A 13,632-nucleotide genomic window follows, 5' to 3' on the forward strand; every position below is an offset into this window, starting at 1 on the left:
TTCCGAGCTAAAACCGAGTAGGTTCTTGATGTTGGTTGACCCGAGAAGAAGGAGAAGGATGAGAAGAGTGGTCTTGGTTGCTAGAGCTTTAGGGTTTTGGGGTTTAGTGAAGAAGATGAGAGGAGAGTGTGAGAAGAGGGTGTGTAAAATGGTTAAGGGAGGTGGGGTTGGGTTTATATAGTGTTGCGAGTGTGGGCTTGGGTTGGGTTTAATTCCTACAAGGCCAAGGCCTAGCCGGCCCAATACTAATGTTCACTCGAGACCATGGTCTCGAGTCGGGTTGAGGTCTCGAGTCGGGTTTATATATATATATATATATATATATACATATACACACAAAAGTAAATCGGCATATAACACATAATAACAAATAATTCATCGTTTTCATTTAATAAAATACGTACATGAAACGTTGCATCAAGAAAGTTTCCCCGGGAAGGTCCGAAGTGTCACATTATCCCCACGTTTTAGGTACTTTCGTCCCGAAAGTTAAGGCAGCCACTGTCAAGCTAGTGTGAGTAAAAGCGTTTCAACGGGGTGTCACATCATCCCCCCGTTAGTTTGGAATTTCGTCCCGAAATTCGTTCGTAGCTTCAGTGCTGGGGTTTTCGTTTGGGAACAACTGGGGATACTTGTGCTTCATCTGGTCTTCCCGCTCCCAGGTATACTCTGGGCCACGTCGCGAGTTCCAACGAACTCGTACAAGAGGTATCTGGCTACGTTTGAGGATTTTGATCTCTCGATCAGTGATCTCAATCGGTTCCTCAGTAAAGTGTAGCTGTTCGTCAATCGTCAGTTCCTTAAAAGGAATCACAAGTGTTTCATCCGACAAACACTTCTTCAGGTTGGATACGTGAAAAACGTTATGTACCGCACTCAGTTCTTCAGGCAGGTTCAATCTATAAGCAACCTTACCGATCTTCTCGGTAATTTCGAATGGTCCAATATATCGCGGATTAAGCTTGCCCCGTTTACCAAAGCGAACCACACCCTTCCAGGGTGAGACTTTAAGTAGAACCCGGTCACCGACCTGGAATTCCAATGGTTTCCTACGCTTATCAGCGTAGCTCTTCTGACGGTCACGAGCTGCCGCCATGCGTTGTCTGATCTGGGCAATCTTCTCCGTTGTATCTACCACCATCTCTGGGCCCGTGATTTGACTATCACCGATTTCCGCCCAGCAGAGAGGTGACCGGCATTTACGACCGTACAATGCCTCAAAAGGTGCTGCCTGAATGCTAGTGTGGTAGCTGTTGTTGTATGAGAACTCTACTAACGGTAGATGCTTCTCCCAGTTCTTGCCAAAGTCGATCACACACGCTCTAAGCATGTCTTCTAGAGTTTGGATGGTACGTTCGGACTGTCCATCCGTTTGCGGGTGATAAGCAGTGCTCATATCCAAACGTGAGCCAAAGCATTTGTGCATAGCTTGCCACAATTCCGAAGTAAATCGAGCGTCTCGGTCGGAAATAATCGAGGTTGGCACTCCGTGCCTCGAAACTACTTCCTTTAAGTAAATCTCTGCCAAGGTAGAAAACTTGTCTGTTTCCTTAATAGCCAGAAAGTGCGCGGACTTGGTCAATCGATCTACGATTACCCAAATAGCATCATTTCCTCGTTGAGATCTAGGTAACCCTGTAACAAAATCCATGGAAATTTGCTCCCATTTCCATTTCGGGATTTCTGGTTGTTGGAGTAGACCTGCTGGCTTCTGGTATTCTGTCTTGACTCTCGCGCAAGTCAAACATTTGCTAACGTATGTTGCTATGTGGGCCTTCATACCAGGCCACCAGTAGGTAGTCTTTAAATCATGGTACATCTTGTCCGAACCAGGATGTACTGAGTAGCGGGACTTGTGGGCTTCGTCCATCACGAGTTCGCGTAAATCTCCAAAGAGTGGAACCCAGATACGCCCTGTCACATAGTAAGCACCATCTTCTTTCTGTTCCATTTGCTGTCTCGATCCACGCAGAGACTCAGCCCTGATGTTTTCCGGCTTCAATGCTTCAACTTGAGCATTTCGAATCTGGGTAGGGAGGTTAGACTGGATGGTAAGTTGCAGTGCTCGCACGCGCTTTGGTACGGTGTCCTTTCGACTGAGGGCGTCTGCCACGACATTGGCCTTGCCCGGATGATACTTGATGGCGCATTCGTAGTCATTCAAGAGTTCGACCCATCGACGCTGTCGCATGTTCAATTCCTTTTGCCTAAAGATATGCTCGAGACTCCTGTGATCGGTGTAAATAGTGCACTTGGTACCGTACAGGTAATGTCTCCATATCTTAAGAGCAAGAACCACTGCTCCTAGTTCCAAGTCGTGCGTCGTGTAGTTCTTTTCATGCGTCTTGAGTTGTCGTGAGGCGTAGGCAATAACTTTCTCGCGTTGCATTAACACGCAACCGAGTCCATGAATAGACGCATCGCAGTAAACCACAAAGTCGTCAGTGCCGTCAGGCAACGTGAGAATAGGAGCGCTACAGAGGTTATCCTTAAGCCTCTGAAAAGCAGATTCCTGCGCTGCATTCCACTTGTAGGCGACGCCTTTCTGAGTGAGTGTTGTGAGAGGTTGTGCAATCTTTGAGAATCCCTGAATGAATCTGCGGTAGTAGCCCGCCAAACCCAAGAATTGGCGAACTTCAGTGGGAGTCTTAGGCGTAGGCCAGTTCTTTATCGATTCGATCTTAGCTGGGTCGACATGAATTCCGTTCTTATTAACTACATGGCCGAGGAAATGGACTTCTCGAAGCCAAAAGTCACATTTAGAGAATTTGGCGTACAGTTGCTCGTTGCGAAGGAGTTCGAGGATAAGGCGTAGGTGCTGTTCATGCTCTTCTTGACTTTTTGAATAAATCAAGATGTCGTCGATAAACACAATCACGAATTTGTCGAGGTAAGGCTTACATACGCGGTTCATAAGATCCATGAACACTGCAGGTGCGTTAGTCATTCCAAAAGGCATAACGAGGAACTCGTAATGACCATAACGAGTCCTGAATGCAGTCTTGGAGATGTCTTTATTACGAACTCTCAGCTGATGATAACCTGATCGCAGGTCGATCTTAGAATAGTAGCTCGATCCTTGCAGCTGATCGAATAGGTCGTCGATGCGCGGGAGAGGGTAACGATTCTTGATGGTAACCTTGTTCAACTCACGGTAGTCGATGCACATTCGGAATGTGCCATCCTTCTTTTTAACAAAGAGTACTGGGGCTCCCCAGGGTGATGAACTAGGACGGATAAATCCTTTATCCAATAGTTCTTGTAGTTGCGTAGAGAGTTCCTTCAGTTCTGCAGGAGCCAATCGGTACGGTGCACGAGCTATGGGTGCTGCTCCAGGAGCTAGCTCGATTTGGAATTCGACCTGACGGTGAGGAGGGAGTCCAGGTAATTCCTCAGGAAATACCTCGGGATAATCGCGTACTACAGGAAAATCTTCAATCCTCTTTTCCTTTTCGCGAGTATTGGTGACGAGTGCTAAGATAGCGGTGTGCCCTTTCTGTAAACACTTCTGGGCTTTTAGAAGCGAGATAATGCCTGTGACTTCTCCACCTTTGTTGCCTTTGACGATGAGGGGTTGACCGGAACGACGAGGTATGCGAACTGCTTTCTCTTGACAGAGGATCTCAGCACGATGTTTGGATAACCAATCCATACCAATGACGACGTCGAAGCTTCCGAGTTTGACAGGGAAGAGATCGATACTAAACGTATGGCCAGACAATTCTAGGGTGCAGTCGTGGATCACGTGCGTGGCCTCGATGTTCTTACCATTAGCTATCTCGACGGTATGCTTAGAACTTAATAATGCGGGCGAATGCTTAAGTTTCTTACTAATGCGAAGGGATACATAACTGGCATCGGCACCGGAATCAAATAACACAGAAACATAACGATCATCAAGTAGGAACTTACCCGCCACGACGTTGGGATCGTTCCTCGCTTCTCCAGCTCCAATCACGAAAGCTCTGCCCCTTGCATTCCCAGCATTGTTGTTTTGCTCATTGTTCCCAGCCCCCTGATTGTTGTTGCGATTCTGATTCAGTTCAGGGCAATCCTTTCGCATGTGCCCTGTTGCCCCACATTTAAAACAAGCTCTGTTGTTTCCCTGCTGCTGTTGCTGTTGAGGTTGTTGCTGATTCTGCCTTGCTGGGAACTGACTTCTGCAATCCTTGGCTTCGTGCCCCATCTTGTGGCATCGCTGACACTGACCCTTGTTACATGCCCCATTGTGGTGCCTGTTACACTTGTTGCACTTAGGGTAGTTTCCCCGGTAGCCGCCCTGTTGCTGAGTGCCTTTGCTGTTGTCAGTTTTCCTTTGCTGAGCTGGGGCTTGAGTAGGGTTAGCATCCTTGCCCTGATTTCCATCCCACTTCCGTTTGTTGTCACTAGGACTTCCTTCCGCAGCACTGATCCTTTTGGGCAACCTGCCCTCTTCCACAGCCTGATCGGTGAGTTTGTGAGCAAGTCGAACGATCGGCTGAATGGTAGTGTGGTTGGCTGAAGTTACATGGCTTCGGATTTCTGGAGCCAGACCCTTGATGTACAGTTCGATTCTTCGATACATAGGTCGAGACATGTTTGGACAAAGAGCAGCATAGTCGTTGGACAGCTTGGTGTAGGTCTCAATCTCTGACCCAACCATCTTGAGTTCATAGTACTCATTCTCAAGCTTGTGGATGTCATCCCTGTGACAGTACTCTTCCTTGATCATATCCTTGAAATCTTCCCACGCAGTAGCGTTTGCAGTCTCCAAGCCAAGCATTTGAATTTGCGCCTTCCACCATGAAAGTGCGCTTCCCTCTAGAGTACCAGTAGCAAACTTCACCCAATTAGCAGTTGGGCATTCACAGACAGCAAAAACAGCTTCGACCTTCTCAATCCAGTGCAGAAGGCCTATGGCACCCTCCGTGCCATTGAAAGGAAGAGGCTTGCAATCCATAAAGGTCTTGAAGGTACAAACACGTGGTTGCACAGGTGCAGGCTGACCTATCGGGTGAGCTGCGAAAGCTGCAGCCACAGTGTTGAGCAGGCTAGTGAACTGAGCCGGGGTCATGTTGACGTTTCCTCGTCCGCGTCCACTCATTGTCTTCATAACCAGAAAACATAGTATGAGTGTGATGTCGTAACATAGCGAGAATACGATAGAAGAGAGAAGACGCATCTATCTAATCAGGTAACTAGTACGTATAGTAAAGCAGAAAGCATAAGACAAGTAAGCAAGTAACTATGGGTCCGAGCTATGAGGTCAGATAAGTCGAGCCTTGTACTTGGAGTGTAGTGTCGTCACGAGTCACGGGTTATAGTCTGGTTTTTCTCAAAAAGATTTTTCCCCTTTTTAAAACCAAGTTCACTATAACCAATGGCTCTGATACCAATCTGTCACACCCCCAGAATCCACCCGCGGATAACACCCGCTTCGGGGGCGTGACTGACCAGGATCCAGCCACCAATTATACTAAGCATTGGTTAATATTAAAGTAATACTTGCTAACCATAAAAATTAGCAAATATCAAGTTCAGAGTTAAAGGTTTTAAAGTTTAAACAGTAACAAGTAGCGGAAGCATAATTAAATAGTTTTTAAACAGTGTTCATAAGGTAAGCATAATAAATGCCCAACACACGGGCAGACGACCACTACACATCCCAAGTAGCTGCTCCAGTCACTGGCCACCTGCAAAGCATGCAGTAAAGGGGGTCAACAATAATGCTGAGTGAGTTCACTAGTTGTCCAGTTTTAAATTCCAAAAACTCGTTTCACCAGTTAATTTATCCGTTTATACATGCCATGGGGAGCTACCCCAAAAGTTAGCGACTAAACTGTTTTCCAATACCGAACACTAGGTAACCGAATGCGTTTCCGCAGGATGCCCCGATGTCAATGTTCTATCATCATTGACGGATGCCTGAGTACATTAGTTCACGACCGATCCCATACCATGGCACGGTGTGAGGCTGGTAAAACCTAAATAGCGCTATCAACTAATAACCCGTTCGCCTGGCACCGGCGACTAATCGGTATTATGTAGTAGGGACTTGAGTGATAGAGTTGCGTTTAGTGCCGTTAGTTGCAATCCGTATAAACAGTAATTAACTAAAAAGGTTTCCCAATACAAGGGAAGATAAAGTAAGTTTGTTTCCCAATAACTAGGGAAGGAGTGTAGACGGTATCCCCTTTACAAGGGGATAGGGTTGTTTTAGTCTCGTGTCCCAAACCACCGGGACGCATGCTTTTAAGTTGTGAACTCACCTTGGGTTGCTCGGTATGATACGTTACTTGGTTAAGTATGTTGGTCACCACGTCCTAACATGGTTACCAAATATGGGTCAAGTCGGGTACAAGTAAACACGTATAAGACACACTTAACGTAAATGCAGATAACCACAGTAGCAGGTAGACATGCAGCCCAGTCAACAGGAAGTCCAACATACAAACAGTGGGGCTATTGGGCCTAAGCAGTTACACAAGCAATCCAGTTAACAGACAATCCAACAAGTACATTGGCCCAATATCAGCCCAGTCGAGACGGAGGTGACTCGCAACCAAGGTTGCGACTCGCAACCGAGGTCTCGGTTCGTCATGCTTTGGTTGCGACTCGCAATCAGAGATTCCGACTCGCAACCGGCGATTCCGACAAAGCAGCTGTGGTTACGACTCGCAATCAGATCGATACGCGTTGATTACGACTCGCAACCGGGAGGTCTCGACAAATCTTGGTGCGGTCTCGAGTAGCAACCAAAGGTTGCGACTCGCAACCGTAGTTACGTGTGCATGAAGACCTTCTAGAACCTGTCATATGTACGAACCAATGGAAATGCATTTTCATGAAACCAATATGTACCATTTCCACTAAAACATGTTTTCTTGTCTGATTACAAACCAAAACAGATCAAACAAGCACAATTTCAAATATTTATCATGTTCATAACACATTCAAATTCTTCTTCACACATTCAACATATTCAATCACAAGTATCCAAATGACAATTAACCAAAATCAGGTTATTCAAGCAATATTTAACCACAATCTCAAATCATGAAAGTCATGAACACTCAATCCAACATCATGTCCAAATCCCCTTTAACCAAACCCTTGTTAACCGGAAACAAAACTATCTCCCCACAAAACCGAATACTCACATACTTTCATAAACATTCACCCTAAGTTATCTAGGCATGCTTTTCAAACATAATCAAGCATCAAATCTTTTATCCGAAATTTATACCATCATCCTATATTAATACAAGCAAGAATCATGGTAACACATAGTGACCTTATTAACACATGAACATCTAGAAAGAGCTAAAACCACTAACCGGCTATAGATTCAAGGTGTGCGGGTATGATGGATCGATGAATGAGCTCCCGGTTGGCGGTTCCGAGCTAAAACCGAGTAGGTTCTTGATGTTGGTTGACCCGAGAAGAAGGAGAAGGATGAGAAGAGTGGTCTTGGTTGCTAGAGCTTTAGGGTTTTGGGGTTTAGTGAAGAAGATGAGAGGAGAGTGTGAGAAGAGGGTGTGTAAAATGGTTAAGGGAGGTGGGGTTGGGTTTATATAGTGTTGCGAGTGTGGGCTTGGGTTGGGTTTAATTCCTACAAGGCCAAGGCCTAGCCGGCCCAATACTAATGTTCACTCGAGACCATGGTCTCGAGTCGGGTTGAGGTCTCGAGTCGGGTTTATATATATATATATATATATATATATACATATACACACAAAAGTAAATCGGCATATAACACATAATAACAAATAATTCATCGTTTTCATTTAATAAAATACGTACATGAAACGTTGCATCAAGAAAGTTTCCCCGGGAAGGTCCGAAGTGTCACATTATCCCCACGTTTTAGGTACTTTCGTCCCGAAAGTTAAGGCAGCCACTGTCAAGCTAGTGTGAGTAAAAGCGTTTCAACGGGGTGTCACATTGAGAGCAGGAGACGATCGACTTAGGGTAATGGCATGAAACATTGAGGCGATGAGCAGACTGTCGTTTATTGGTTTAGGGTATAACTTTTAGATTTGATATTAATTTTTTACTTGCGTGATTGGGCTAGTACGTAAAGATATAGTTGTAAATTTGTATATAGTGGACCAAAATCTAATAGCGTGGTATATATAAAACTATAAATTTAATTTATATTTAAGTATATATGTATGTGTGTGTATATATAGGTGTGTGCATGTGTATATATGTATAATTTATATTTGTGTATATACATGTTTATATATGTATGTGTATATGTATATATATACTAATTAAAACTAATAATTTAAGCCGAACCGAGCCGAGCAGACCTTTGCTCATGCTTGGCTCGTTTACAAACCGAACCGAGCAGAGCGACTCGTTTACAACCGAGTGTTAAAGCGAACGAGCATCTTCCGAGCAATTTCCGAACGAGCGTCGAGCGAGCGGCAAACAATTTGAGCAGCCCTAGCCTTAAGTTACGGCAGGCACTTTCTGGTTTCTACGTTGCTTGGTCGTAAGCTACGGCCAACTCACCGTAGCTTACGGCGGGTCTTTCCAACCTCTCCTCTCTTCTTTTTTAACTTTCACAAAATGACCAGTAGGCCCCCCAACTTCATTCTTCCCCATTGTTCATGCTTTCAAGCTAACTTCTAATCCGAAACAAGTCCCGAACAATGTCTTTTGCTTTGCTTATCATCTTCAGGTGTTCCACTTCATCTCCAACCACTTTAATTCCCTTGATTTAAGCGATTAATGTATATATGTGTGGGCCCTCAGGAGCAAAATTGAAATTTTACTAATTTTAACGTTATTTTACTAGTTTCAGGAAAATAACGTTAAAAGCGAGGGATGGTTAATCATGCATCATGTAGTGTCGTTGATAGTCGAAAGACAAGGAAGGTACATGCACTAATCGGCCTTTTTGCCGAGAGTTATGCGCCTTATGTCAAAGGCTTGATTCAAAACTACTATGGAGCCGGGGATCTCACTGGAAGCAGCCTCTCTAGTCCTATGGGGTAGAGGTAAGGCTGTCTACATCTTACCCTCATCAGACCCTACCTTAGCTTTGCTATCGGTGGGATTTACTGAATATGATGATGATGATGATTTAAGCGATTAATTTGCAAAACCATAATTTCTTATGGTTATTACATTCAAACAATATAATCACCTAAAACACAATAAAACCCATAAAATAAACACATTAATGCTCGGATGTTACCCTCTCCATCATCAGACTTTTTTTTTTGTTGGTTTTCAGTCAATGTAAAATATGTGTGAGCCTTTTCTTCGCATATCATCACTTTGGTTTTAGAATCTTATTTTTCATTTGCTATAACTAATGAATCAAACAAAGACCACAGAAATCCAATTCAATGCGGCAATATATAAGAGAATTTTACTAGTTATTACAAAACTAATTAACGAGAAATAAAATTAACATAAATTCCTCCTTTATGAATTTTTATATCATGAGTTTATAAGGATAAGGTCTCCATTTCGATTGATTTTCTTTTCAATGACCCTACAATTAATTATTTGTCTAGCAAGCTAGATATTGTTTCTTATTAAATAAATTATAAACATAAAATAATAAGAAACTTGAAATTTGTAGTAATTTTTTATTTATGCTGTGTTAATTAGGTCGACATCAATCTAAAAAATAATTTTACTTATTTTTTAATAAAAAAGATGTCACAAACGGAATAACCTTCATGGGTGATCCTTGGGGTAAATTCCGTCTAGCCATGCCTCGCTACTTTCGTTGCTCTGTGAACTTAACTAGTATTTTGCCATCACGTATTGCCGCGAAAATATGACATGACGATTTGTAAAGAATTAGGTATAAGTATTAACATGATTGATTGTATATTACATAATACTAAATTTACAATCAATTATCTTAAAAACTAATAAAAAGAATCTTAAAAACTAATTAATAACATGATTGATTGTACATTAACTAATAACTGCCCTCTGAGTTAATTTAACACAATAAAAAATTAAAATCAAACTATGTTAAGGCATAATACAAAAATTACACTCAATTATCTTAAGAACTAGTTCATCCGTATCATTTTGAGCTTCATAACACACGTAAAGTGCGTGCGTCGATGGCCATTTGCTGTTTCGCTTGGGTTTGACGGATGATAACAACCTTCTCTGTTAGCTCAGTAATTTTTGCCCGATCGGACATGACGACATCGTCCAACATCTTTTAGATCCTCTCAAACACGCTTTCATTTTTGACTTGAGAAGGCATTCTGAAAGAAATATAAACAACATACAAATATAACAAAGAAAAAATAAACAGGTATAACAAAGAGTGCTCGGAATGTAGTTTCATCATTGCCACCAGTGAATCACCACGTGAAGCAAGAAACCCCAAAAAACTGAACATGATACTCAAAGCAAACCCAAGATCAAGATAAACGGCCTAAAAACAGTCATTACCAAAGCCACATGTTAACAAAAAACAAAATACACAGTAGAAAGCATTAACCCAAGCATGCTTTATCTAGTTGTACAAACAACTATAGTAAAAACCCCTCACATTGCAAATCTACTAAATAATAGGTATATAATGTTGACTGATTTTCACATGGTGTGCAAAATGTGTGTAACATAAGTATAGGCTCAGACTTATGGCTGCTAATTACCTGGTTGCTTGTTTTAAGCATCACAATTGCCATGACAAGAGCTAATAAACAACATCATGTATAACCATCTAAGCTCAGCAATTCATCAAAGCTTCAACAATTGTAAATTTCCAAATAATAGTCCACATGAAGATTAATATAATGTGGCGTAGAAAAGGTATGTGATTGTGACTACTGTTGGAAATTTATAATAATATGAATATGAATGGAAATTAATTTAGTAATAATTAATGGGACTCTTTATGGTGACAAACTCTTGAGTAGAGTTTTTATGTCACTTGATTATCTTTTATTAGAGTTTTTATATCTCTAATTAAATCACTAATTAAGTGAAACTGTTTTTAGAGTTTTATGTCTCTAATAAAATCACCAATTAAAAGAAACTCTTCACTATCCACAACTCTTGTAAAAATGGGAGGCTATGTGTCTCATTGGAATCATGAGAAAAATACAAGAGAAGTTATTAGAAAAATACATGAATATATAAAGAGTTCTTGAAAAGAAGAAATACTTGAAGACCCATGTGTTGGGTACTTAGAGAGATATGTTTTCTCTATTTGATTTCATCATCTTCATATCTTTAGTTTCCACAAGTTCTAACACTATAATTTTATCCGGTGTAACCTCGGGCACGTGGCCATTTCCGGCAGTACATACTGCTTCGGCTGTCGTACCCTGGGAAACAGAAGCGTCTCTTTAGTAGAGGCGCGAAATCTGTTTTAAGGGAAGCGTTTTGAATGTAGGCTATGTGCCTAACTTGATGAGATTGAAAAACTACAAGAGTAAGAGTACAAGAATTAAGTCACCATAGAGTGATGGTGTAGTTGTGTGGGATTTATCACCAACTTTAATTTATGATTTCTAAATCTAGTTGGTCATGTTTTGTATATATAAAATGTCTTAAATTTTCTAATACGTGTGTTTGAAAATGTGTATCACGAATACAAGATTAGAGATTGTTGATAATGAACGGAGATGTTTTATGTAAACAATTAATTGCCAATGTGTGCATTAGAAAATGATGCGAAATAGTTTATTTTATAAAGTATATCTTTGGAAAACGTTTTATGTAAACATTCGATTCTATAATATGCTCATTATAACATTTTTTCTATCATGTGTGTTAGAAAACGTTTAGTACATGTGTAGTAAGACTAAACGATATAAAACCATTTGATATCTTGGGTTTTGATCTATGTTATCATAACCCTAATTGATATTATTAATATTGTATTTTGCAAAACTAAGAAACTGTTATGAATGATTTCTAAAACAAAGTTTTGCATAACATTAATAATTCAAATGGTTCTCTACTCTTGCTAGAAGAAGCATATAGTGAACAAAGTAACCGTCTCGTGGATGTTACTTGGTGAAAAACAACTTGGTGTTGTTGTGAACAAATTTAATTGTTTAAGTTTACTACTTAAATGTAGTCTTTGTAACAACTTGGTGTTGTTTTGAGCATCATTGTCCAAGTTTAAAGTTTCAAGATGAAATAGGGAACTTGTACTTACAAGTGCATGGAGTCTTAATGTGGGAGTACCTCAAGACATGCCATGGGACGATATCGTTGAGAAGATTTCGGTCAGATTATAAAGTGTTGAAGATCAAAGCACTTTGATATTTGATGTCTACATATCGTCTATGCTTCCGTTTAAATTTCAAAAGTGTTCGGCACTTATGATTTAATTTCCAATGTATTTTATTGTTTTGTGTTCAATATCTTCGGATAACACATGCAATTTTTACAAAGAATATGGTTATAACATTTTTTGTGACGTATAAATTATTTTTTGTGGAAATACTTTCTAACGCCAATTATACATTGTTTAACAGAATACGGTTTTAAATGGATGGTACATGGAATTTCTTGGACATAAACAACTTAAGAGTTGTTGCATTGACTAAATGTCAAGGACGAGACATCAAATGTGTAACCACATCATGAGAGAATAATGAAAGAACATACTGAGTGTATTGAGATGAAATACACAAACGAGATTCATGTCGACATACTTCGTTAGAAGTCATTGGAAAATTCACAAGTGTGAATAAGAAATCTTGCGAAATTTTTTCCGAGTGATCTGTACGTAGATGCGTCTACCACTTGATTATTGTTAGAACTATATGGAGATATTATCTTCGTTTGGGAGATCATCCTAAATATACATATCTCCTAATGAATAACAATAAACGTGTGCAAATCACTTATGGCAAAATTATGAATGCCATGTTGTTGAGTGTCGATCTAGTTGACTCTATGTCATACATAATAGTGATTGTAGACGAGGAACATTCATCTTGTTGGTGATGAATGTGTTCACCAAGTGACTTGGATTAAGACTTATATTTAAGTCCTTATGAGTCAATGGTAAAGCGTTGGAGATCAAAGGTAAACAAGTTATATTCCTTAATTATTAAAATTAACTATGTGATGATGTTTTAGGATTATGAATAAGTCTCATTATTTTGTCTTAACAAGGATTGAATGTTGTAAAGTGATATTATGATATCCTTAGGGCTGTGAAGAATCAGAAAGATGCATCTTCTGTTCACATGCTAAAGTATTGTAGTCTAATGCATGCTAGACTAGTACTTGGTTAATTATGGGTCTTGATGAAGACTAATTAACTCTAAACATTCAAATGTGTATGAACACGAAAAGAATTTGTGTACATATAAAGTTGAGGGAGAATTTTCATTCATTATAAGGAAAAGACATGTAACTTTTGAAGAGTTTGTTCGAAAAGCCAACAAGGAGAACTCATTGTCTAGGCTTATTTTAGATGTTAAATTAGAATTGTTCTCAGTTGGTGACAAATTTATGACAATGGCATGTGTTGCTTTGGTCAGCTCGGAAGCTTAAGTAAGCTAATGCAATATTAGTTGAATTCACTTATACAATGAGGTTGATCTTGTTCAATCATATGTGTATAAATGTCATCATAAGTGAAGTTACGGAAATTTTGATCAAATGGCAAGAAATATGGGGGAGGATCCATTTAGA

This window comes from Helianthus annuus, chromosome 12 (genome assembly GCF_002127325.2).
Source record: "Helianthus annuus cultivar XRQ/B chromosome 12, HanXRQr2.0-SUNRISE, whole genome shotgun sequence".
Taxonomy (NCBI): Eukaryota; Viridiplantae; Streptophyta; class Magnoliopsida; order Asterales; family Asteraceae; genus Helianthus; species Helianthus annuus.